The sequence below is a fragment of the Populus euphratica genome, unplaced genomic scaffold (assembly GCF_000495115.2).
Source record: "Populus euphratica unplaced genomic scaffold, PopEup_1.0 scaffold718.1, whole genome shotgun sequence".
NCBI lineage: Eukaryota > Viridiplantae > Streptophyta > Magnoliopsida > Malpighiales > Salicaceae > Populus > Populus euphratica.
Window position 1 is genome coordinate 21218 of NW_011500605.1, and position 25204 is coordinate 46421.

The 25204-nt window shown below is 32.7% G+C and overlaps 1 pseudogene; it reads right to left on the reverse strand.

The window, feature by feature from the left end:
* Nucleotides 1-5031: 5031 nt before the first annotated feature.
* Nucleotides 5032-10640, reverse strand: LOC105115637 (sucrose synthase 2-like; annotated as a pseudogene).
* Nucleotides 10641-25204: the final 14564 nt, after the last annotated feature.

Here is a 25204-nt window from a genome sequence, read left to right on the forward strand (position 1 = left end):
CTTTGCAGCTCACATACTTGATTATAAATAGTTGTTGTAGTTCTTAGTTATAGAGAGGATGTATAAGTAGAAAATCATGTGTGTAAGCTTGGTTATGTAGCATGTGATTTCTGTACATAACACAAATTCTTGCTATGTAATTCTTTATTAATGAGATAAATAAAAGTTAAGAGTTCTTTTTATATATTTTGTATGTTTTATATGGTGCATTGTCACTCATGTATTCCATTTATTTATATAATAAAAAAATATAATTTTTTTTTGATAAATGAAATATTTAGTTGCTAAATAAACATTAATAATAACATTGATTAAAAAAAAAAAAAATCTAGTGAGGACTAGATCACCACACGTCATGGAGCAAAAATTTATCCCGTGATAGCCGCCATCTTTGACTTGTGCATATCGTTCCCGCTGTTCATTTTCGGTAGCCTTTCTTGATATTTATGGGGAGTTTTTATTGATACCGGGATACTGTTGTCGGAGCTTCAATGGCTCCAGGATTTTATTTTTTTATTTTCTCTCCTGTCTCATGAATTAAAGTGCCACACCTTTTAAATATAATATTTTAAAATACTGTATTTAGAAAGTGCAGTTTTTGTGTTTAGAGAGTGCAGTTTTTATAAAACTATGATATTTTATAAAAGTATTGTTTTAATTGTTATAGTTTTTTTATTTTTTTTAAATGTACTAATTTTTAAAAAAATCTTCATATTATTTTTATATTAAAGATGTGTTTGAAAATAGTGTAAAAGAAAATTAATTATAATGCTGCGCAAAGGGATACTGCGGAGGAATCATGATTGTTTTCTAACCAAGAGAGACTGACAAGGATGGAAGGGCAACACGGAGAATGGCTTTTATTTATTTAAGAATTTTTATATTGTACAATTATTTCAGATTTTATTATTTAAGAATATTGATCTTTATTTTTTTTACTAATCAAATTGGGATTTTAGTTTTCTGTTGAGTTAAAGTAATAATCTTTATTATTTTAGTTTCCTATACTGAATAAAGATTTATTGCATTCATTTTGGCGTTTTTTCCATGTTAAAAAATATTGATTTTTGTTCCGAAATAGATGCCATTGCTTCAAATTGACTTGAAATGTGAATTTTCAAAATTATTTGATGTTGGTTGATTATATATAATAATAATAATAATCATAAGAAATTGCATGCAATTTTTAAATATATTCTATGGTTAAAACACATGGATTGCTTATGTATTAATATATTTACATCTTAACCAATAATATCTTTCCATCTAAAAAAAATAAAAAAATACTATCACATAATCGGTCCATCTTGCCATATATGCATGCAAAAAGGAGAAAAACTAAGATATTGATGTAAAAAAAAAAAGACCCTAAAAACTATGAATTGCAATTTCCTAGCGTGCGTTTATTGCAAATTATTTTTACAATTTCTCATATTATAAGCTTTTGTTGAAGATGTATATTGATTTATTTTTTTGATAAGATTTAAAAAAATTAAAAAATCATCTTTCATACTAAATTAATCTATATTCAGATCTTTCGGGTTATTCAAAAGTTTATGATACTATAAAAATTGAATTATATATATATATATATATATTATTTGAATCCTTATTATTTTTTTAATTAAGTCATTTTTGGTAATAAAATTGCGAAATCAAGTTATATAATAGTATTGTTTTTTTTCAAAAACAAACAATAATTAAGAATTTAAATTAATTATGCATCATATAAAAAAATACTGTATGCATGTTTTAAAATTTTTTATTACTATTTTATTTTACTTTCAAGATAGAAATCTATTTAAATTCAATTTAAATCAATATAAACAATATCAACATTAATACCATTTAAGCTGGCAAAAAAAGAAAAAAGAAAAATGTTATAATGAATACGGTATTTCTTTTTTTTCTACAAACACGTCTCTTTTCCTCCAAAATGAGAAGACTACCATTTTCATAAGGTTGTACGGTCACGTCTACTCATTTAGACAGTGTTGTTTAATATTTTGTTTTGAAATTGTTTTAAAAAAATTAATTTTTTTAAATTAATATGTACTGACGTTACAATTTCTCATATTATAAGCTTTTTTGTTGAAGATGTATATTGATTTTTTTTTTTTGATAAGATGTAAAAAAATTAAAAAATCATCTTTCATACTAAATCAATCTATATTCAGATCTTTCGGGTTATTCAAAAGTTTATGATACTATAAAAATTGAATTACATATACATACATACATATATATATATATATATTATTTGAATCCTTATTATTTTTTTAATTAAGTCATTTTTGTTAATAAAAAAATTAAGAATTTAAATTAATTATGCATCATATAAAAAATACTGTATGCATGTTTTAAAATTTTTTTATTACTATTTTATTTTAGTTCCAAGATAGAAATCTTTTTAAATTCAATTTAAATCAATATAAACAATATCAACATTAATACCATTTAAGCTGGCAAAAAAAGAAAAAAGAAAAATGTTATAATGAATACAGGCTGCCCGGTATTTCTTTCTTTCTTTTTTTCTTTCTTTTTTTTTCCTACAAATTAACACGTCTCTTTATGATAAGGTTGTCCGGTCTGCTCGACTTCCTTATTGATGACCTGTGCGGTTGATGGATAGTTTTGAGTTTTTTAACAAAAATAATATTTTAATTTACTCTAAATATCAAATTTTGTGTTGTTGCGTCCCTTTCTTATCAAATACATACTTGCCTGTTTGGTATTGAGTTCCAAATAGAAGTTAGGTAAAATTTAAGATATTTTATTTAAAATTATTTTTTATATTTTTAAATTGTTTTAATGTATTGGTATTAAAAATAAATTTTAAAAAATTATTTTAATATATTTTTATGTAAAATATATTTTAAAAATAACTATTACAGCAGTCATTTCAATTATCTTTTGAGTAGTTTTATTTTATTTTAATTCCAAGATATAAATCTTTTTAAATTGGATCTAAATCAAAATAAGCAATATCATACTAGCATCAAGCTTGCAAAAAAAAATAAAAATAAAAATAAAAATAGCTATAATGATTGGCTGCCCGGTATTATCTTCTCTACAAACACGCCAAACTTTTCCTAAAAAATAATAAGACTACCATTTGGATAAGGTTGTACGGTCTCGTCTCTGAATAAGTTTGATATATATTGACTGGTGTTTTATTTTATTAATTTGAAAATTTAAAAATTAACTTGACTTTTTATTAGCGTATATGTTTTTTATTTTATTATATTATATATACATACTGATTTTTTAACTAACAATTATAATTTTTAATTGATATAAAAAATTGTTAACCACTAATACATATTCATTTATTTATATTAGAAAATAATTATCCAATCCATTTCGAGAAATGATAAATAGGTGTGTTAATATTTTTTTGATTTATTTAATTAAATGTATGTATAGAGCTTTTGATGTATAATTATATTAAAAAAAAAGACATGTTGTAAAAGCATGTATATTTTTTTTCTGATTTTTTTTATTAAATTTGTAGTGAAATATGGATTAAATAGCTAATTTATATGTATTAAAAGTATGCTTTATTTACTTTTTGATTGCACATTGTTTATTATAGATAAAGATCCTATACTTTAAATCTTGCAAGAACCTTAGTTTCATTAAATATCAAATTAATTTATTAACTCATTTTACAATATCTATTTTTAATGAACACAATATCACTTATAGAAATATTATCAAAATTATCAAAACAAAATATGGATAAATTTTTTAATTTGTTCTAAATTAAAAGTAGCTTCAAGTGAGAGTCATGTGTGCGAGAAGCACACGCGTGATTTACTGAGCTTCATAATAATATTATAGACAAATTTAAAAATTATGAAAATTAATTAAATTACAACTAAAAGCTAAAATAATATCAATATATATATATATATATATATTCAAATTAATTTTTTTATATATATATATTAACTAATCTTACACATTTTAAAATTAACAACAATATAAATTTTACATAACCCTAAAATTAACAATATCTACATGTAAATTACTGTGGACGGTAATATCTGGGGAAACAATGCGGTTTTTCTAATCATTAAAAATGACCAAAATGTGAACAAATGACACCTTATTTACGGAAAGTATTTGTTTTATTAAAAAATTTTGGGCATCATCTGCCCGTTAAAAAAAGTCAAGTGCGGGAATTTGAATTTGCAGGCCTAAGCGTGCCTCACTGCCTATACTTCTTTATTTTAGACTAAGCGTGCAGCTCCCCCTCCTAGGCCCACTTACTCTCTTTTTATATTGCCTTTTAATTGTTTTAATATTGAATAAGGTTCAATATAAATAAAATAATATTTAAAGTGTTATCCAATTTTTCTATACTTTTTTTTCAAATAAGATTATAGTTTTTTATGATAATATTATTAATTTCTTTGTGAATTATTATATAAATTTAATAATTATTTTTTCTTAAAAATATGTCCATGAAATAAAATATTTATTTTTTTTAAAAAAATTTCACTGTAAAATATTTACATAAATTTTTCATATTATTTTTTCCTTTATTTTTTTTTATCATGCAAATTATCGACTCATGTTCTTATATGTTTTTAATTAAAACCATTAGAAGTTAGCTTTTAATAAAAACATGTTATTATAATTTTTAAATAACCCCCGTGAAAGTTGTTCCCAAATATTCTGGGTTTGTATTGATATTGATACATTGAAAAGGAAAATATTGTGGATAGTTGTGAACAATGTACAACACTATGATCATATGATTACGAAGCTCTTCAAAGCATTTTATTAACAGAGAGTAGTTGAAACACCATTATTAATTATAATCTACTGTATTAATCTCTTCATGCCAAAGCTAATGAAGGGTCAATCACAAGACTCGTCCACTGATAAAAGAAGGTACGCCATCAACTACATTGTCCTGCATAAGCAGAAATCGCGGCTAAAGAAGCAGGACTTTCCTCCATAAAAGCCTTCTAAACAGGAGCAGAACATGCACGCAGCCCTCAGACCTTCTTCACTCCAGTATCAGTACTGTTGCTCTTCAACTGCTAGCGGAACCAACTTTACCTGAAGCAAAAATACAAGAGGCCCATGTAAATTCATCAAGGTATGAGTCCTCTTAGGAGTTTGTTTAATGGTGATTGAAACTGTGTTTTATCTTGATTACAGTTCTAAAAATGTTTGCACGAGTTCTGCTAAAAACTCTTTCTAGAAGCCTTGGATATGAAACAACTATAATTTGTAGCCTTTTTTGAAACAGCAGATGCAAAAACTATCAAGATGCCAAGCACGCAAGTAATTCATTGATATTAAGATTCGGTTTTCTCCTCCATTGGTAATAGTTGAAGAATCAGTTTTACGAATAAATGTACAAGTAAACAGACCTGACAGCAACGTGAACAATATATTGACATGCATTCCCTGTTATGAATAGGTGCTCAGCCTTGATATGCACCCCAAAATGGTCCTTTAATTTCAAGAAGCCGGAAGAGAAAACAAATCAGATCCTGGAACTTGAGAATGTAAAACATCTCCAGAGATCGCCTTGGTTCTCTCCTCTCGAGCTTAGAAACATGCTTCCAGAAGCCGTAAACACCAGTTAGTGTCAGTAGCCTCTCAGAATAAATCTTCCATGTGTACCTGCAAAATTGATCTTATATATATTAGCTACTCTTTTGAAGATAGAAATCTTCCCTTGAGCAAGATCACATGGAAAAAGCAGACCTTTCATGGATTCTCTTAAGCCCTCCATCAGAAATCTTGTTCCAGTGGCTAGGATCTTTCTGGCATTGTTCAAAGAAGTTGACCAAAAGTGTGACCATCTGATCAGGGTGATAGGGATCAACATGGAAGCCTGAAACACCATGCTCAATGATCTCAGCAGGGCCACCATGGCAAGTGGCAAAAGTAGGAAGCCCGCTGACCATAGCTTCCTCAACAGTGAGGCCAGATGCTTCGTAGAGAGCAGGCTGCAGACAAATACAATCAGGTAAAAAGAGTAGAGCATTGATTACAAAGAATGAAAATGAGCATATCACTGTCTACACCACATACCTGTACAAAAGCACCTTTTGTGTCAGCAATATAGCGGTAGAGTTCACCGTTACAAACACGGTTCATTTGGGCAGTTATCCATCGAAACTGACCATGCAAATTGTACTGCTTTACTAGGTCATGCATCTTTTCAATCCCAGCCATTTCTTCTTTATCCTGGATTTATTCACGTCTATGTAACCTCAACCCACAACAAGATTTACAAGTTCTCTTAGCTTGCTGCTCTTGCCATCGCACTCAACGAGCCCTGTCAAGTTTTTCACCTTGTCCAATCATGCCATGGAAAACATGATAGGTTTTGCACGGTCGCTCAACATGCCGCTGCGTCAGCATAAATGGAGAAAATATTAGCTGATGACATCTTTGCCATGTATGGGATTCCGACCAGTAGTGTACTGATATTTGTTTATAGGAAGCTAAGTATACTAACACACAATATTTAACGTGGTTCAATAAATTATCTACATCCACGAGAAAGATAAATATTATTAGAGATAGAGAAAAAATACAACACACAAAAAAGGATCACATTTACTCAACTCCCATCTCTCATTGCTACATAGGGTAGCAGGGCTGTTGGTGGCAGCCCTTCCTTCTTTCTCTTTTCTTCTCTTCACTTTGCTTTTGCTCTTTCTCTCATTTTGCTCTCTCACGTATGCCTCTATTTATAGGCATCCATGACAACTTCTCTTGCTCTTTTATCAACAATGGTGGCTGCCAACTCCAGCTCATCTTCAACAATGATGGCTGCCAACCTTTGACATTCCGGAAGGGCTGTTGCATTTATCAATGGACGGTGCTGTCCATTAATGGTTGCTGTACATTAATGGCAACCAACCCAACAATGACCCCCTTTGCCATTCATGTGGGGCAACTGTCCTCAGGCTTCTTCAACACAAGCTTGCATCTTGCAGCTCTTCCAAGCTTACCATTCTGAGAGCATTTTTGACCAAGTTTATAGTACTCGCCAAACCTTTCAATCATCAGAGTAACCAAAGCACACCTTTTCTCACACAAAAGGATCACTACAACCAGATGGTCTACCACATCACATTTAAAGAGTGTTAACGCTTGTCTCTAGAACAACATTCCCCTTCGAGCGTATCAACCATGCTCAATCCGGAATCATTTATCAAGCCTCACATCAAGGCTTACAACACCCCCTCAAACAGAAATTTCTATTTTCGAGTGCGACAATCGTTATCTGAGTATTTCAATGTCATTACTAAGTTCACTACCTTGACAATAGTCAACTTGTTCCCAGAACCTACGCATGTCCTCTGCTCATTCCTAGCAGTCGCGTCTTAGTGCTCCATAAGTTATCCACTTATTATCCAAGGCAAATGTTATCTAGCTCATTGATTTTTAGCCTAGGGGCAATATCAATGAAAAACAATCCGGCTTTTATCTTTATACTTATCATAGCCATTTCATTGGCTATCTATCTATCCACTTATATCTAGTCATCACATTGGCTCTGGGGTGTTTTGAACTGGGCTCCTTCCACGACCCTCACACCTTCTCCTGAGGTGTCTCGACTCGTCGTCATGCATCGGTCTGATCCTAGGCTCATCTCATGGCCCTCACACCTTCTCTTTAAGGTGTTTTCGCCTTTCATAGGCTGTCATATCCTCCTTCAGCTGGGATGCTTCAAAGTGGCTATATAAATTCTCTGCCATTGATTACATAGAAAGAGAAAGTTGCGGTATACTCCTCGCAATCCTCCACCTCGATTTCTATGTTTGGAGCTTTTGCATCTTTTATCATTGCACTTAACAGATCCACCTACACCAACTCTCTTTGGTGTCTTCACCTTTCATCATAGGCGGTTGCCTTTTATCACAAGCGTTTGCACCCCCTCAATTAGGTGCCTCTACAACAACTTTCTATCCATCTTTACATGCATTAGAAAGGTCTTCGCCTGTTATCTTCATTAAGAGCACAAGAGACTTCCTGTTGTACAATTTCTACAAAGTCTCTGCTCTAAGCTTCATCTGGGAACACTTCTTCTTCTTGCACCTATTGTCTCATTACAATACCTCATTGGATCCTCCGGGTACTCCTGTATAATTTCTGTGTGCTCTTGTGCAATTTTGATTCTCCAGATTTCTCCCTATTCCTTATGTTTGATAATAGCTCATCCTGTCACAACACCTGTCCGAGTCAAAATAGGGTGCCAATCTTCATCTCCTTGCTGTATTTCTCTTCTATTATTAGGGTCTTCATCAATTCTCCCCTCGAGAAATCACAGTCACGGAATCTAACTTCTTTGGAGAAATCACCACTCCATCAGATCCTTGACCATATAGAACCTAACTGTTCCCTTATGCTGTCATATTGCTAGTCTTTAACAGTTGTATTACAAACTGCTATATATATGGATAATCATTTCAGTTTTGAAAACTGAAATGAGGAAAGACCATGTTTGATATTCCTTTCACTTCTTTAAAATTATCCTTTGCAGTCCCAATTTGAGCTGAGTCTATTTAAAGGTTTTTTTTTTCTTTCATAAGAACCTTGACTAAGATCACACCCTATACTAGGGGGCAAAAGAGAGAAATGATGATGGAAATCATCTTAAAGGCATGTGAGCTTATGAAGTTTGACAACAAGGAATTCAACAAAATTTCCAAATAATTGAGAGAATTCCCAACAAATATAAGATTGAAAAATAAAACAAAAATTCCTAATTTGGAATATTTAGTATCATTTTTGTTGTCAAGATAGCAAAAGAAAAGGCTAAGATAAGATAACTGTGATCTATAGTTTTTCAACCCTTAAACACTCTTTTGAGCTTATGAAATACTCTTTCTATAGCCTTGAGCCATAAAATACATTACATGCCTTTAAAGTCCTTTCTAATTAAGAAAGCAACTTGGATCAATAAACAACGTTCTCAAAATATAAGAGACTTTTTCATAAAGAGTCATGGTGTAAATAATTACTCATTATTATTCATGTTGTTAAAAGGAGCGTTTCTAAAAATAAAAGGCAATTGTTTTTTTTATCTCAAAATACATTCAAGTAATCGCTTGAACACTTTGAAAACCAAAGCAAAAGGTCATCTTATCACTTACCTTCATATGAGATTACTTTTACTAAGAGATTTAAGACAAATCTCCAGAGTTGCTTGAACATTGTTATAAACAGACATTAAGAGTTTCAGTTTTCAAAAACAAAACAGATCTTTTAAAAAATTATTTTTGAAAAAAAAGGTTTTCTTTGTAAGAAAAATGAATATATGACACACTAGGAGGCAATGTTAGAAAATCTGACAACAAGACCAAAAAAGGAAATGAAATGAGGCAGTTAATTCTCCTAGGGGGCAGAGAAGCAGTTACCACATTCCTAATGGCACAAAGAAATTTGCTTCCCTAGTGGAAGATACACATGATAAAACTGAGGACTTCTTCCAGTATGGGGATTAAAATAACATGATTTTGCAGTATCTACGAAATGAGATTGTTGACTCTTATAATATGATCAATTAGACAATATGATAACTGATACATCTTCAGATATGAAAATCCCAGGTGAAGCAGGATAATCCTCATTTATTGACCATATGAATTGGTTAAAAAATCCTTAATAATGGGAATGTTGCCAACAACACAATGTTGGGCCAGGGAGAAGTTAATGCTCTTAGCAAAGTAACCAATAGAGAAAGGGGCAGTGACTATTGGGAAACTCAAACAAAGCTTATCTTAGAGAAATGAACAACAAAGGTCGGCTTAAGTAGATTTGAAAGATGCGTGAATCAAAAGAGCTTACTAAAAATCAAGATCCTCAAACAAGATGAACGGGGGATCTATATTTCAAAAAGGTAAGATGCATTGCATATTTGTCTTGTAGATATTTCTTGAAACAAACTTCCCAACGGGATCCAATGAAGCTTAGATGAAATAAAGATTCTTCTAAATCATATCAAATATGGCAATTCCATAAAAGCAAAATTCATAAATGAAGACAATAAAGATGGATTTTTATTCATGAAAAAGGTTTAAAAGTACAAATGTTAAACAATGCGAGGACGATTAGGGATATTTTCATCTTGATGATCAATCATCTCTCAAAATTCTTCAAATTTTTTATGCATACGCTTTATCTCTTCCTCAAACTCGAGGTGTCGTGTGTTAACATAGTCCTTCCAAAAGTCAACACGTGCATTCAGCTCTTGGTTTCTCCTCTTCAAGTTGTTTCTGTGACGTCTCTCATCACGGAGTCTATTCCTTAAATTCTTGATCTGATGATGGAGATTAGGAACCTGAGTATTTAACTCAAGTCTTTTGGTATGAAGGCGTTCTGCAACATTCCCCAAAGACGAAGTAGCTTTGATATTGAGAGTAAGTGACTGATTCATTACTTCAATATCTACTCTCAATATCAGCCTTGGCTGCTAGCATTGTTTTATCATGGGGAAGGATCATGTCTCTAGCCACGGCTACAACAATATCTTCATTGTCCATTACAATATCTTCTATTATAACTAGATGACCATTCACTTCAAAGACAGTACGCCAAACTACAGGCTCTATTGTAGGAACAAGGTTTGGGTTAGCATTGGAAGAAGAGGAAGACATGGTTAAAGCTTTAAAAGTTGAGAACTTTGAAAGTATTGAAAATACAAGAAGTTGATGATGTCTTTCACCAAATAATGCATGATTTATAAAGATTTTACTCCTACCATTATTTTGACTAGAAGATCAAATCTCAGACGTACATCTAAGACTTTCTTAAGAAGTTTTCATAATCTCTAAGATCAATTTACAAATCAGATCTCAATCGTAGATATAAGACTTTCTTGAGAAGCTTTCATCATCTTTCAAATCGATTTACAAATCAGATCTCAGTCGTACAAATATGACTTCCTTTAGAAGTTTTCATTAACCCTAAAGCTCATGGTGAAATCACTTTCATGTATTTCACAAGACTATTGATGAAATCACTTTCATGTATTTCACAAAACTAAGCTTAAATCATTTTCATGTATTTCACACAATATAAATATTGAGATCTCCTTAACAATATAGGCCTCACATATCGAAGCCTCAACATGCGCCTTATTCTTAACCTTTTTCTTGAGATTAAACAAGTATCTGCATTGAAATATTAATCAAGTATTTTTAATTAAGAAAAACATATAAAATATTTTTATATATGAATTACATTGCAACTGTAATAACTAACCATTTGAATAGGTACATCCATCTATATTGGACCAGTCCTCCAGCTATTGCTTCGAACGTAGATGTATAAGGAGATTCTCCATTGAGTCAAAAAATGATGGAAGGAATATCATCTCAAGTTTGTATAGTGTTTCGACAATATTCGTTTGAAGCCTCTCAATGTGATCAACATTCAACTTGCTGGAGCATATATCTCTAAAGAAATGACTGGTCTTCGTAAGTGCATCCCATATTCCTTTTCGCAACAAATCACGAAAAGCTAATGGGATGAGTGTTTGCATAAACATGTGGCAGTCATGACTCTTCATTCCATACAATCTGTAGTCCTCTATATTAACCAGTCGTGATATGTTCGATGCATATCCATCCGGAAAACGCAGACTCTTAAGCCATTTGTATACTAGCAGTTGTGCGTTTTTCTCTAACACGAAGCTTGCTCTTGATTTTGCGACCCGTGACTCATCATAAACCAACTCCATATTTTTACGGTTACAGTATAAAGCTATATCCAATCTAGCCTTTCCCCTGCTAGTTCTAGGTTTGTAACGGGAATGCCTGCATGTCATGGACTCGGTCATCTCAGCATTTTCAAGGTAGTATAACATGCAGAAGTTAAAACATATGTCAATTTTCTGGTATCCTAAACCGAGGGGTTTCATCATAGACTTCGCAGTATAGAAGTTCTCTTTCAACCTGTTCTCTTCAGGTAAAATGCTTCTTGCCCATTCAATAATCTTGTCATACCTGGCCTCACTCAACCTGTGCTCTGACTTGATGGTGAACACCTATGCTACAACTGATAATTTACTATGGTTCATGTAGCCATCCTATAATGGTTTGTCAGAATTGATTAGTACTTAAAAGTGCATTTTTATCAAGGTTTTATATTATCATTTTGCACTTGAAGTATCAATAACTCCTTAACTAAAGCATGTTTTATAATAATATATCTAATAATATAAGATACCTTTAATTATGGTAAATGTTCATTTTAAATGCAGGCCTATCGCATAAATGAAAGGATTGATTGATGAATTTAAGAACTTAAATTGAAAGGATAAAGAGATGACCAAACTTAGAAAAGAGATGTCGGTGCAATCCAAACCAGAACACTGTTCGGTAATTAAGTCATATTTGGAGTTATAGATCTCCGATTTAGGTCTACTTTATATGAATGGAAAGGTAAGACATAGATCTATAACTTTCATATGGAGCCCAAGATCTAAAAAGGCCATTTTCAAGTCCAAATTGTAGCAACAACAAAGAAGCCTGAATCTGTCCTCCAGCCCGAGCACTATTCAGTATTTTTGCCATATCTGGAGTTCTAGAAGTCAAAATGAGCTGAATTTTTTACACAAGAAAGCCGAGAAAATTTCCTATAACTTTGGCCTATAAAAGGAGGCATTTGCCATGCATTTAGGTATCTTGGTTTCTAGATTAAGATCATGTCTTGCTTTCTCTCTTTGTATTTTTTTGTAATGTTTATGCTTTGCTTTCATTAATATCAAGTTTATGCCTTTCATTTCCTTTCATTTACTTAGTTAAATTTTATCTTATTTATGTTCTTATTTTGTTTATCTATTTTTATTTCTTTCATTATGTCTAGCCAAGTTTATTATGTCAAGGTGAAAAGGTTACACTAATGGTGTAAGAATAAGTATAGTGTAAACTTGATATGGATTTTAATGTTTGATACTAACATGTTTTGTATTTGTTATCTTGTTCACTCTTTAATACTTTGCTAATAATGTTTGATACTAACATGTTTTATATTTGTTATCTTGTTCACTCTTTAATACTTTGCTTGTTAAATGACTAATCTTGATTTATGTTGTATAACACTTGGTACAACAAATGCTTGGCACTTTCATAGCCCATAATGTATGGTATAACCGACACCTGAGCTATGAAAGGAACTTGATTTGTTGTTAACATAAGTTATAATCATGAATGCTTGACGAGATTTACAAGTATTAGCATTAATTGAATAAGATGACTAATGTAATTATGTTAACAATATATAATCTTATTAAATGACTAATCTTAATTTATGTTGTATAACACTTGGTACAATAAATGCTTGGCACTTTCATAGCCCATACTGTATGGTATAACCGACACCTAAGCTATGAAAGGAACTTGATTTGTTGTTAACATAAGTTATAATCATGAATACTTGACGAGATTTACAAGTATTAGCATTAATTGAATAAGATGACTAATGTAATCATGTTAACAATATATAATCTGATTGGAACCTCCTTTGTGTGTGGTTTCCAATTGAATAATAAGAGTTTATACTATACTTGTTTGACATACCATTAGTGGATCCTCTAACCTTGACATTGTTTGTTATTGTTGTTTAATCCTTACTTTAATTTTTCATCTCAAAGTTCTCATCAATTTTTCTTCTTCTTCTTTATTATTATTATTATTATTATTATTACTACTACTACTACTACTACTACTAGTAGTAGTAGTAGTAGTAGCATTATTAGTAAATATAATCTGATTGGAACCTCCTTTGTGTGTGGTTTCCAATTCAATAATAAGAGTTTATACTATACTTGTTTGATATACCATTAGTGGAACCTCTAACCTTGACATTTGTTATTATTATTGTTTAATCCTTACATTAATTTTCCATCTCTAAGTTCTCATCATCATCATCTTCTTCTTCTTATTATTGCTACTATTATTATTGTTGTTATTATTGTTACTATTATTGTTGTTATTGTTACTATTGTTGTTGTTTATAATTATTATTTATAATTTGTACAATTAACCTCCCTGTGGTTCGACCCCGGTCTTGCCGGGTTATTTATTACTTCGACACTCCTGCACTTGGGAGAAGATATTAATCTTTTAGTCGTGTCAAGTTTTTGGCGCCGTTGCCGGGGAGGTAAGTTTTGTATAAATTATAATATTTATTTTATTTTCTCTTTTCACTTTTCTTGTATATAACTTTGTTTCTTTTCTCTTGTTTCTTCTTCTTTTGTTTTCTTCTTCCTTTTATTTTATTCCTGCACGTGCATGAGAGTGTGGTCACGTACATCAAGTGGTAGACTTTGTAGGGTATCCTCATCATTTTCACAAAATATGGCTGAAGAAGATAATCAATCACTTCATAATGAAAATAATGAGAATAACCGTGCTAGAACACTTAGAGACCACATGAATCCCACAAGAACAAGTGCACCATCATGCATACTTTTTCCTCCCGATGCATCTCATTTTAATTTTAAACCAGGTATTATTCAACTTTTACCTTCTTTTCATGGTTTAGAATTGGAAAATCCATACTTGCATTTAAGGGAATTTGAGGAGGTGTGCAACACATATAATAATTTAAATTGTAGCATGAACACCATCAGATTAAAGCTTTTTCCTTTTTCATTAAAAGATAAAGCTAAAACATGGCTACAAAATTTAAGACCAGGATCCATTCGTGCTTGGGATGAAATGCAACAAGGATCCATTCGTGCTTGGGATGAAATGCAACAACAAGTTTTAAAGAAGTTTTTCCCATCTCATAGAACAAACTCTTTCAAGAGACAAATCACCACTTTCACTCAAAAACCAGGAGAAACATTTTACCAATATTGGGATAGGTATCGAGAATTGCTTAGTACTTGCCCCCATCATGGTTTTGAAACATGGAGATTGGTTTCACATTTCTATGAAGGGTTAACACCTAAAGATAGGCAAATGGTTGAATTGATGTGCAATGGAACTTTTGAAGATAAAGCCCCTGATGAAGCAATGGAGTACTTAGACTTGTTAGCTGAAAATGCTCAAAATTGGGACACCGCGGGTACATATGAGGCACCTAGTAAAACTCAACCTCATACATCTAATGGAGGTATGTACAACCTTAGGGATGATCATGACCTTCAAGCCAAATTTGCATCTTTAGCTAGAAAAGTCGAGGCACTAGAATTAAAAAAGAATGGTCAATTAAAATCTGTTGAAAACATTGTGTGTCAAATCTGTGAAACAAATGAACACTCAACCAACGATTGTCCAACCTTGCCTTCTTTTAAAGAATGTCTCCATGAACAAGCCCATGCTTTAAACAGTTTTCAAAGGGCCAACCATAACCCATACTCCCAAACATACAACCCTGGTTGGAGGAATCACCCAAATTTCAATTGGAAGAGTGAGAACAACAATGCACAAACTTCACAACCACCGTTTCAAGCACACCATAATTTTCAAAATTCTCATGGATATGCACCTCCTTATGCTCCACCTCCTAGAAGAAATCTTGAGGAAACATTGCATGCATTCATTGAAAAGCAAGAGACAATCAATACTCAACTTGCTCAAAACATGACAGATTTTAAAGATACTCTTGCTAAATTAACATCTGCTCTCAGTTTCCAAGAGAAAGGTAAGTTTTCATCTCAAACACAACAAAATCCCAAAGGGTAATACAATGCAAATGCAAGTAGTTCCGGAAGCCAACACATGGATCAAGTCAAATCAGTCACTACTCTGCGCAGCGGTAAGGTTATTGAAAAACCCTCTCTTGAACCTTATGAGAAAGATGATGAGTCAATCTCTGAGGGTAAGGAAGGGGTTGAATATGAAAATTGCAAAGAAACGACTGATTCACCACCAGCACTTCCATTTCCTCAAGCCATGACCAAACAAAGGAAAGTTAATCACAACTCTGAAATTTTTGAAATTTTCAAACAGGTAAGGATCAATATACCATTATTGGATGCTATTAAACAGGTTCCTTCCTATGCTAAATTTTTGAAAGATCTATGCACTGTGAAGAGGAAACTGAATGTGAAAAAGAAAGCCTTTCTAGCCGAACAAGTAAATGCTATTCTTCAGAACAATAATGCTTTGAAATATAAAGACCCTGGTTGTCCTACAATTTCTTGCTTTATTGGAGAGCATAAAATTGAAAGAGCCTTACTTGATCTTGGAGCTAGTGTGAATTTACTTCCATATTCAGTTTTTCAAAGTCTCAATCTAGGTGAGTTAAAACCAACTTCTATATCTCTTTTACTTGCCGATAGATATGTAAAAGTGCCTAGAGGAATAATTGAAGATGTGTTAGTACAAGTTGATAAATTCATTTATCCTGTGGATTTTATTGTCTTGGACACAGAACCTGTTGAAGCATGTAATTCATTTCCTGTTATTTTAGGACGTCCGTTTCTTGCAACCTCTAACGCATTGATTAATTGTAGGAATGGACTGATGAAGCTATCATTTGGAAACATGACATTGGAGATGAATATTTTCAACATTTGCAAGCAACCTGGAGATGATAATGATTTACAAGAAGTAGATCATATTGATGAATTAGTTTATGATCAACTTGAATCTACTTTAAGTAAAAATGAGTTTGATGAATCTGAAGATTTGCAAATGATTTATTCTGAGGAAGAAATCACGGATAACAAACACACAGAAAATGTTGATGCGAATCTTTTGTCAACAGTGACAACAGATTCGACATCTGACATCACACCAATCGATGATTACTTTCCTAACAAATCCTTACTTTCTCTTAGTTCAATGCCTTGGTATGATAAAAATATTAATTTTCTTGCTTTAGGAGATTTGCCAGCTGATTGGAGTAATCAAGACAAAGAAAAGTTTTTGAACGAAGTGAAGAATTTTTATTGTGATGACCCTAACTTATTCAAATATTGTCCTGATCAAATATTTCAAAGATTCATTCCCGACAATGAGGTAAGTAGTGTCATTAAACTTTATCATTCTGAAGCATGTGGAAGTTATTTCTCGTCAAAAAAGACTGCTGCAAAAATCTTTCAAAATGGATTTTATTGGCCCACCATGTTCAAGGACACACATGCATTCTGTAAAACTTGTGAAAATTGTCAAAAAATTGACATTGGTCAAAAAGTTTTGTTTTATGATTCTCAACTCTATGCACTCCCTAAAGAGCTAAGATTAAGATGGACCAATCCTTATGGGGCCTGTGATATTGAGAATTCAATGAATGACAATGATTTTAAGGAAAATGGACATCGTTTGAAAGCTTACTTTGATAATTTTCCTAGTGAAAATGAATCAGCTGGTTTGAATGATCTTGTAGATAAAGGTTGATTATTTTGCTTTTCTCACATTTTCTTTTTTGTGTTTGTTTTTGAGTGATTTTTGCTAGTTTCTTTCACCCCGGTCAAATGGCGGATAACGGTACTCCGTGACTTAAGTCGGTTCTTTCAGTTTCCCACAATTACTGATATTTGTGTATATATTTGTGCAATTCTTTGAATCTCTCTTCCAATTCTCATTTGAAAATGGACACTAATCTTGAAAAATTGAAAAAGTATTTTCCCGCTCTGCCTCAGAATGCGATTACAAAAATTTACCGTGCTAGATGTGCAAGATTGAGATTGTTAATGAATCATGGAATTCCTGAAGATATTCGCTGGTTGATTGAAGCAAAGGTCCGATTATCATGTGAGTCCTCTAACTTCATTTCACACATGCCTGGAAGAGGTAAAAACACTTTTGCAAAGAAACGTCGTGCAAAACGACTAGAAGTTTGTCATCGATGTGCTAGATGGACTTGTAATACACAATGTCGTTCTTTAGGAATGGTATCTATAAACCGTGAAGATAAAATACAATTCATTAAGGATGGCCTGAGTAAGGAGTCTTTAGATAATCTTCTATTGACTCTTGAGACGCATTCTAGTGGAGATGTGCATCGTGCAATTCATGATTTATGGCCACTATTTCATAAAGAACATGATCGACTTAGTCTTGGGAATCTGACTAAAAAAGACCCTGTTTGCCAGTTTTTAAGAAAACTGGATGGGAAGCCTATCCCCGACCTATAGAGGGCGTTTAAGCCGTTCTTGGACGTAAAACCAAGGGAAGATGTGAGCCACAATCACAACTACCTGTACATACACATGCTTCGTTTTATTATTGTGTTTTGTTGTTTCTTATATTTGTTTCAGTGTGTTTCAGGTTTGTCAGTGTTTGTTATTTCAGGTGATATCTTCTATACTCTATCTTTCTACCTTAGAACATTGAGGACAATGTCTCGTTTTGGTTGGGGGGAGAGGGTAGTAGTTGATAAAAAAAAAAAAAAATTTGTTTTTCATTTCATAAAGCATGTGCATAATGGTTGTTATTAGGATGGCAGAGTAAAGGAGTTCTTTTGTTAAAGTGACTCTTGAGACGCATCTTAGTAACCATTCTTAACAAGGTCTATTATAATACTTCCTGAAATATTCAGGTTTACAAACTCTCGTATTGTTACCACTTAATTCTGCTCAGATACTTATTTAACATGTATTCTTAAACCTTAATTTACACACACACACACGTTAACATATGATTGTGGGTTGCATATTGGATTATTACATTATTTATGTTCTTTTGTTAAAGGTAACAACTAAGGGAAAGGGATTGTATATAATTAAAAAGAAAAAAAGAAAAACATGAAAAAAAAAAGAAAAAGAAAAAAAAATGATGATAATAAAAATGTAGATAAGTTTGGTTTCGTAGCCTCCCTAACCTAAGCAATTAAGCCCGAAGGGGTGTTTTAACACCTAATACCCTAAAGTCAACTGACTTGGGAGCTATTGGCCCAACGCTTGTTACATGGGTTGAGGAGAAAAGCTTAAGGGAATCAAACATTGCACTATCTACATATCAGTATCTGCGACCCGAGTTACTAACCTCGTAGGGGTGTCTTAACACCTAATGCCCTAAGACCAACTGGTCTGGGAGTCATTAGCTGAAAGCTCGTTACATGGGTTAAAGATGCATGATGTTTTTAAAGTATATGTATATAGAGTTAAAAAAAAAAAAGACAAAAATAGTAATCCCAACCCAAGGAAGTTAACCTTAAACATTAGAACAAAAATTTTGTTTTCTTCCAAGAAAAGCCCCATAATTATGTGTTGATACATTGAGCACAAAAGAAAGGTTTATTAATATCTTGTTAAGAGGTATTGAGCAGATATATAAATTTAATGAGAGTTTGTTTATCTGGATAGATTAATGGAAGTTAAATGATGAATACCTTGCTTTGTGGAATTTGAAAATTGTTTTTCTATTTAACGCTTTGATTACTAGGGACTAGTAATAAGCTGGTTGGGGGGTGTGATTAGTACTTAAAAGTGCATTTTTATCATGGTTTTATATCATCATTTTCACTTGAAGTATCAATAACTCCTTAACCAAAGCATGTTTTATAATAATATATCTAATAATATAAGATCCCTTTAATTTGTGGTAAATGTCTATTTTTAATGCAGGCCTATCACATAAATGAAAGGATTGATTGATGACTTGAAGAACTTAAATTGCAAGGATAAAGAGATGCCCAAACTTAGAAAAGAGATGTCGGTGCAATCCAAACCGGAACACTATTCGGTAATTGGGTCATATCTGGAGCTACAGATCTCAGATTTAGGTCCAATTTATATGGATAGAAAGGTAAGACATAGGCCTACAACTTTCATATGGAGCCCAAGATCTAAAAAGGCCATTATCAAGTCCAAATTGTAGCAACAACAAAGAAGCCCGAATCTGTCTTCCAGCCCGAGCACTGTTCGGTATTTTGGCCATATCTGGAGTTCTAGAAGTCCAAATGAGCTGAATTTTTTACACAAGAAAGCTGAGACAATTGCCTACAACGTTCCTGTTTGCAACTGGCTCCAGTTTTGACGTTATCAATGACGTTTTGGGCAGACAAGAGAAGATAAGGATTGTCACCAAGTCAAAAGTTGGCCACCCACTTATCAATTAGTCATCAAATCAATAGTTCACGATTTTGGCCTATAAAAGGAGGCATTTGCCATGCATTTAGGCATCTTGGTTTCCAGATCAAGATCATGCTCTTCTTTTCTCTCTTTGTATTTTTTGTAATGTTTATGCTTTACTTTCATTAATATCAAGTTTATGCCTTTCATTTCCTTTCCTTTACTTAGTTAACTTTTATGTTCTTATTTTGTTTATTTGTTTTCCTTTCTTTCATTATGTCTAGCTAAGTTAATTATGTCAAGGTGAAAAGGTTACACTAATGGTGTGAGAATAAGTATAATGTAAACTTAATATGGACTTTAATTTTTGATACTAACATGTTTTATATTTGTTATCTTGTTCACTCTTTAATACTTTGCTTGTTAAATGATTAATCTTGATTTATGTTGTATAACACTTGGTACAACAAATGCTTGGCACTTTCATAGCCCATAATGTATGGTATAACCGACACCTGAGCTATGAAAGGAACTTGATTTGTTGTCAACATAAGTTATAATCATGAATGCTTGACGAGATTTATAAGTATTAGCATTAATCGAATAAGATGACTAATGTAATCATGTTAACAATATATAATCTGATTGGAACCTCCTTTGTGTGTGGTTTCCAATTCAATAATAAGAGTTTATACTATACTTGTTTGATATACCATTAGTGAAACCTCTAACCTTGACATTTGTTATTATTATTGTTTAATCCTTACATTAATTTTCCATCTCCAAGTTCTCATCATCATCTTCTTCTTCTCTTTCTTTATCTTTATTATTATTATTATTACTACTACTACTACTACTACTACTACTACTACTACTACTACTACTACTACTACTACTACTACTACTACTACTACTACTACTATTATTATTATTATTATTATTATTACTATTATTATTATTATTATTATTATTAGTATTATTAGTATTACTATTATTATTGTTGTTGTTGTTATTGTTATTGTTATTGTTGTTGTATTATTGTTATTTATAATTTGTACAAATAACCTCCCTGTGGTTCGACCCCGGTCTTGCCGGGTTATTTATTACTTCGACAATCCTGCACTTGGGAGAAGACATCAATCTTTTAGTCGTGTCACCCTCTATGGGTCGGGGATAGGCTTCCCATCCAGTTTTCTTAAAAACTCGCAAACAGGGTCTTTTTTAGTCAGATTCCCAAGACTAAGTCGATCATGTTCTTTATGAAATAGTGTCCATAAATCATGAATTGCACGATGCACATCTCCACTAGAATGCGTCTCAAGAGTCAATAGAAGATTATCTAAAGACTCCTTACTTAGGCCATCCTTAATGAATTGTATTTTATCTCACGGTTTATAGATACCATTCCTAAAGAACGACATTGTGTATTACAAGTCCATCTAGCACATCGATGACAGACTTCTAGTCGGTTTGCACGACGCTTCTTTGCAAAAGTGCTTTTACCTGTTCCAGGCATGTGTGAAATGAAGAAGTTAGAGGACTCACCTGATAATCGGACCGTTGCTTCAATCAACCAGCGAATATCTTCAAGAATTCCATGATTCATTAACAATCTCAATCTTGCACATCTAGCACGGTAAATTTTTGTAATCGCATTCTAAGGCAGAGCGGGAAAATACTTTTTCAATTTTTCAAGATTAGTGTCCATTTTCGAATGAGAATTGGAAGAGAGATTTAAAGAATTGCACAAATATATACACAAATATCAGTTATTGTGGGAAACTGAAAGAACCGACTTAAGTCACGGAGTACCGTTGTCCGCCATTTGACCGGGGTGAGAGAAACTAGCAAAAATCACTCAAAAAGAAACACAAAAGCAATGTGAGAAAAATAAAATAATCAACATTCATCTACAAGATCATTCAAACCAGTTGATTCATTTTCACTAGGAAAATTATCAAAGTAAGCTTTCAAACGATGTCCATTTTCTTTAAAATCATTGTCATTCATTGAATTCCCAATATCACAAGCCCTATAAGGATTGCTCCATCTTAATCTTTGCTCTTTAGGGAATGCATAGAGTTGAGAATTATAAAACAAAACTTTTTGACCAGTATCAACATATTGATGAATTAGTTTATGATCAACTTGAATCTACTTTAAATAAAAATGAATTGGATAAAACTGAAGATTTGCAAATGATTTATTCTGAGGAAGAAATCACGGATGAAAAACGCATAGCAAATGTTGATGCGAATCTTTTGTCAACAATGACAACAAATTCGACATCTGACATCACACCAATCGATGATTACTTTCCTAACGAATCTTTACTTTCTCTCAGTTCAATACCTTGGTATGATAAAAATATCAATTTTCTTGCTTTAGGAGATTTGCCAGCTGATTGGAGTACTTAAGACAAAGAAAAGTTTTTGAACGAAGTGAAGAGCTTTTATTGTGATGACCCTAACTTATTCAAATATTGTCCTGATCAAATATTTCAAAGATTCATTCCCGACAATGAGGTAAGTAGTGTCATTAAACTTTGTCATTCTAAAGCATGTGGGAGTTATTTTTCGACAAAAAAGACAGCTGCAAAAATCTTTCAAAATGGATTTTATTGGCCCACCATGTTCAAGGACACACATGCATTCTGCAAAACTTGTGAAAATTGTCAAAAAATTGACACTGGTAAAAAATTTTTGTTTTATAATTCTCAAATCTATTCATTCCCTAAAAAACTAAGATCAAGATGGAGAAATCCTTATGGGGCCTGTGATATTGAGAATTCAATGAATGACAATGTTTTTAAGGAAAATGGACATCGTTTGAAAGCTTACTTTGATAATTTTCCTAGTGAAAATGAATCAACTGGTTTGAATGATCTTGTAGATAAAGGTTGATTATTTTGTTTTTCTCACATTTTCTTTTTTGTGTTTCTTTTTGAGTGATTTTTGCAAGTTTCTCTCACCCCGGTCAAATGGCGGACAACGGTACTCCGTGACTTAAGTCGGTTCTTTCAGTTTCCCACAATAACTGATATTTGTGTATATATTTGTGCAATTCTTTGAATCTCTCTTCCAATTCTCATTTGAAAATGGACACTAATCTTGAAAAATTGAAAAAGTATTTTCCCGCTCGGCCTCAGAATGTGATTACAAAAATTTACCGTGCTAGATGTGCAAGATTGAGATTGTTAATGAATCATGGAATTCCTGAAGATATTCGCTGGTTGATTGAAGCAAAGGTCCGATAATCAGGTGAGTCCTCTAACTTCTTCATTTCACACAAGCTTGGAACAGGTAAAAGCACTTTTGCAAAGAAACGTCGTGCAAAATGACTCGAAGTCTGTCATCGATGTGCTAGATGGACTTGTAATACACAATGTCGTTCTTTAGGAATGGTATCTATAAACCATGAAGATAAAATACAATTCATTAAGGATGGCCTGAGTAAGGAGTCTTTAGATAATCTTCTATTGACTCTTGAGATGCATCCTAGGCATCCTAGTGGAGATGTGCATCGCTTGAGACGCATCCTAGTGGAGATGTGCATCGTGCAATTCATGATTTATGGCCACTATTTCATAAAGAACATGATCGACTTAGTCTTGGGAATCTGACTAAAAAAGACCCTGTTTGCCAGTTTTTAAGAAAACTAGATGGGAAGCTTATCCCCGACCCATAGAGGGCGTTTAAGCTGTTCTTGGACGTAAAACCAAGGGAAGATGTGAACCACAATCACAACTACCTGTACATACACATGCTTTTTTCAAAAGTAAATAAATAAATAAATAAAAAGAGAGAGAGAGTGTGTGAGACTCCAGCTGGCCTACATATAGGTGTTATGATTGCCTTTCTAATTCCTCATCTATAAAACCCTTTTTTTCCTTCCTTTAATTTCTACTCAACCCATGCATTCAACAAATACAGAAGTGTGTAGAAATGGCAAGTTCCTCAAGTCATCAAATAAGAAATATTTGTGTTTTCGGTGGATCTAGTCCTCGAAAAGAAAAGGAGTTTTTAGAATCCGCAAATCATCTTGGTCAGGTGCTAGCTGAGAGAAAGATTCATTTAGTGTATGGGGGAGGCAATCTTGGGTTAATGGGAGGTGTGTCAATAGCTGCATTTTTAGGAGGTAGTCAAGTTTTGGGGGTCGTCCCTGAAGCTTTGGCACAAGGGGACATCATTGGAAAAACAATTGGAGAGGAACTTCAGGTCTCCACAATGTCAGCTCGAATGAATGCAATGTTTAACCATGCTGATGCCTTCATTGCTTTACCAGGTGGTCTAGGCACATTGGAAGAGATCTTTCATATTTCCTCTTGGGCTCAATTGCACATTCACCATAAACCCATAGGTTTGTTAAATGTTAATGGTTATTATGATAAGTTGTTGTCTTTTCTTGATCATGCTGTGGAACAGGAATTTCTAACATCTTCTGCACGACAAATCATAATCTCTGCTGCTACTGCTAAATAATTGATTGACCAACTACAATCTTTCATTCCTATGATTGATCCTTCCATGAGTCGCATAAATTGGTCATCTGAGGAAAGCCGCAAAAAGCTTAGATTGGATTTGAGCCTTCATTTGTGAATTTTTGTGTCTTTTGGTTTTATTATTGTGTTTTGTTATTTCTTATTTTTGTTTCAGTGTGTTTCAGGTTTTGTCAGTGTTCGTTATTTCAGGTGATATCTTCTATACTCTATCTTTCTCCCTTAGAACATTGAGGACAATGTCTCATTTTGGTTGGGGGGAGAGGGGAGTAGTTGATAAAAAAAAATTGTTTTTCATTTCATAAAGCATGTGCATAATTGTTGTTACTAGGATGGCAGAGTAAAGGAGCTCTTTTGTTAAAGTGACTCTTGAGACGCATCTTAGTAACCATTTTTAACAAGGTCTATTATAATACTTCCTGAAATATTCAGATTTACAAACTCTCGTATTGTTACCACTTAATTCTGCTCATATACTTATTTAATATGTATTCTTAAACCTTAATTTACACACACACACTTCAACATATGATTGTGGGTTGCATATTGGATTATTACATTATTTATGTTCTTTTGTTAAAGGTAACAACTAAGGGAAAGGGATTGTATATAATTAAAAAACAAAAAGAAAAAGAAAAAAAGAAAAAAAAGAAAAAATGTAGATAAGTTTGGTTTCGTAGCCTCCCTAACCTAAGCAATTAAGCCCGAAGGGGTGTTTTAACACCTAATACCCTAAAGTCAATTGACTT